A 3,174-nucleotide genomic window follows, 5' to 3' on the forward strand; every position below is an offset into this window, starting at 1 on the left:
CCTGGAGGAAGAACACCTCATCTTCCACCTCGAGACCCTCCATCCACACGGCATCAATGTGGATTTCACCAATTTCCCCACTTCTCCTCCCCCCCCCACCCTAATCCAGGTCCAACCTTCCAACTCAGCACCACTTTCTCGAACTGTCCTACCTGTCCATCTTCCTTCCCACCTATCCACTCCACCCTCTTCTCATCCGAACATCCACCTATCGCATCCAGAGCTACCTTCCCTCCAGCCTCACCCGCCCTCCCCTCCCCTTGATCTCTCAGCCCCACTGGCTCACAAGCCTCATTCCTGACGAAGGGCTCCGGCCCGAAACGTCGACTCTCCTGCTCCTCGGATGCTGCCTGACCTGCTGCGCTTTTCCAGCACCACTCTCTCGACTCTGATCTCCAGCATCTGCAGTCCCCACGATCTCCTAACATCCTGGTGAACCTCCTCTGTGTCCCCTTGAGTACTATCACGTCCTTTCTGTAGTGAGGATGACCAGAACAGCACACTCCAACCTTACCACTCCAACATTACCTCCTTGCTCTTATACTCTGTGTCATTCGATGAAAGCAAGTCACTCGTACACTTTCTTAACAATCCTATTGATGTGCTCTGCTGACGTCAGGGATCTGTGAGGAATTACCCTTTGATCCTTCTGTTCTCTGAGCTACCCAGTGCCAGCCATTCATCAAATATTCCCTCGTCTTGTATCTTCCACCAACGTTCATCACCTCGCACCTATCAGGGTTAAATACCATCTGCCACTGAGAGAAAGTGAGCCCTGCAGACGCTGGAGATCAGAGTCGAGGGGGTGGTGCTGGAAAAGCCCAGCAGGTCAGGCAACATTCGAGGAGCAGGGAAGTCGACGTTTCAGGCCAGAGCCCTTCATCAGGAATGAGGCTGTGAGCCTCCGGGGGGGCGGGGGGTGGTGGAGACCCGCACCAACCAGCCCCACCGCCCCGTGGCCCAACATTTCAACTCCCCCTCCCACACTCTGCCGAGGACACGCAGGCCCTGGGCCTCCTCCACCGCCGCTCCCTCGCCACCCGACGCCCTGGAGGAAGAACGCCTCATCTCCCGCCTCGAGACCCTCCAACCGCAGGGCATCGACATCGACTGCACCACTTTCCTCATCTCCCCTCCTCCCACCACCTCCTCCCAGATCCAACCTTCCAGCACAGCACAGCACTGCCCTCTTGACCTGTCAATCTCCCTTCCCACCTACCCGCTCCACCCTCCCCTCCGACCTATCACCTTTCATCCCCCCACCCCCTCTCCCATTTATCTCTCCACCCCCAGAGGCTCCCAGCCTCATTCCAGAGGCCCGAGACATCGATTTTCATGCTCCTTGGATGCTGCCTGACCTGCTGTGCTTTTCCAGCACCGCCCCATCAGCCATTGGTCTAGCCCTCTGACCAACCTCCCTTCTGTAACCCACACCCCCATGCTCTTCGCTGGTAAGCACCCTCCCAATCTTGATGTCATCTGCAAGTTTGCTTAACGCTCCCCATGTTTTCATCTGTATCATTTACGTATGTAACTAACAATAAAGGTCTCTTGTGGTAAATCACAGGACACTGGCCTCCAGTCACTCGCACAGCCTTCTACCACTACTCTTTGTGTTCTATTACTAAGCCAGTTTCTGATCCATCGCGCCAAGTTTTCCCTCGATTGCATGTGTGCTATCACCTTCTCAGTCAGTCTCCCATGTGGGATCTTGTCAAAAGCTTCACTAAAATCCATATAAACTACATCAACTGAACTTCCCTCATGCACACGCTTGATCACATATTAACAAAATTCTGACAAATTTGTTCAGCATGATCTCCCTCTGACAGATTTAGGGTGTAGCTTTGCTCGCTGAGCTGTAGGTTTGATATCCAGACGTTTCATTACCTGGCACGGTAACATCCTCAGTAGTGACCTCCAAGTGAAGCGAAGCTGTTGTCTCCTGCTTTCTATTTATATCTTTCTCCTGGGTGGGGTTCCTGGGGTTTGTGGTGATGTCATTTCCTGTTCGTTTTCTGAGGGGTTGATAGATGGCATCTAGATCTATGTGTTTGTTTATGGCGTTGTGGTTGGAGTGCCAGGCCTCTAGGAATTCTCTGACATGTCTTTGCTTAGCCCGTCCCAGGATAGATGTGTTGTCCCAGTCGAAATGGTGGTTTGTTTCCTCCGTGTGTAGGGCTACGAGGGAGAGAGGGTCGTGTCTTTTTGTGGCTAGCTGGTGTTCGTGTATCCTGGTGGCTAACTTTCTTCCTGTTTGTCCTACGCAGTGTTTGTGGCAGTCCTTGCATGGAACTTCCCTCTGACAGAGGCGAAAGCGAGGACTGCAGATGCTAAACTCCGGATTAGAGTGGCGCTGGAAAAGCACAGCAAGTCAGGCAGCATCCGAAGAGCAGGAAAATTGATGTTTTGGGCAAAAGCCCTCCATCAGGACTGAAGCCTTCATTCCTGATGAAGGGTTCCAGCCCGAAACGTCGATTCTCCTGCTCCTCGGATGCTGACTGACCTGCTGTGCTTTTCCAGCACCACTCTAATCCTCCCTCTGACAGAGCCATGCTGACTATTAGAGTTAAATACCATTTGCCACTGGTCTGCCCTTCTGACCAAGCTCCCTCCTGTAACCCACAGATGTGGGGTTAGATACCCTCTGGTTTCGAAAGGTGTGATACCAGCAGAGTTGTTGCGGTGGGCGGCATTAATCTCCCCTACACTGACCGGGACTCACATCAAGCGAGGGACTTGGATGGGGCAGCATTTGTAAGGACCATTCAGGAGGGTGTGTTGACACAGTATAGTAAATATTCCTGAAGAAGGGCTAATGCCCGAAACGTCGATTCTCCTGTTCCCTAGATGCTGCCTGACCTGCTGCGCTTTTCCAGCAACACATTTCCAAAGTATAGTAAATAGTCCATCAGGGAAGGGGTTATATGGAGCTGGTTTTGGGAAATGAGCCCAGCCAGGTGAGTGAAGTTTCAGTGAGAGAACACTTCAGCAGCAGTGACCATAATTCTGTCAGATTTAAGATGCTCATGGATAAGGATAACAGCAGGAGAAAGTGAGGGCTGCAGATGCTGGAGATCAGAGCTGAAAAATGTGTTGCTGGAAAAGCGCAGCAGGTCAGGCAGCATCCAAGGAACAGGAGATTCGACGTTTCGGGCATTAGCCGGCTTATGC

This window comes from Chiloscyllium plagiosum, unplaced genomic scaffold, assembly GCF_004010195.1.
Source record: "Chiloscyllium plagiosum isolate BGI_BamShark_2017 unplaced genomic scaffold, ASM401019v2 scaf_52, whole genome shotgun sequence".
NCBI classification, from domain to species: Eukaryota; Metazoa; Chordata; class Chondrichthyes; order Orectolobiformes; family Hemiscylliidae; genus Chiloscyllium; species Chiloscyllium plagiosum.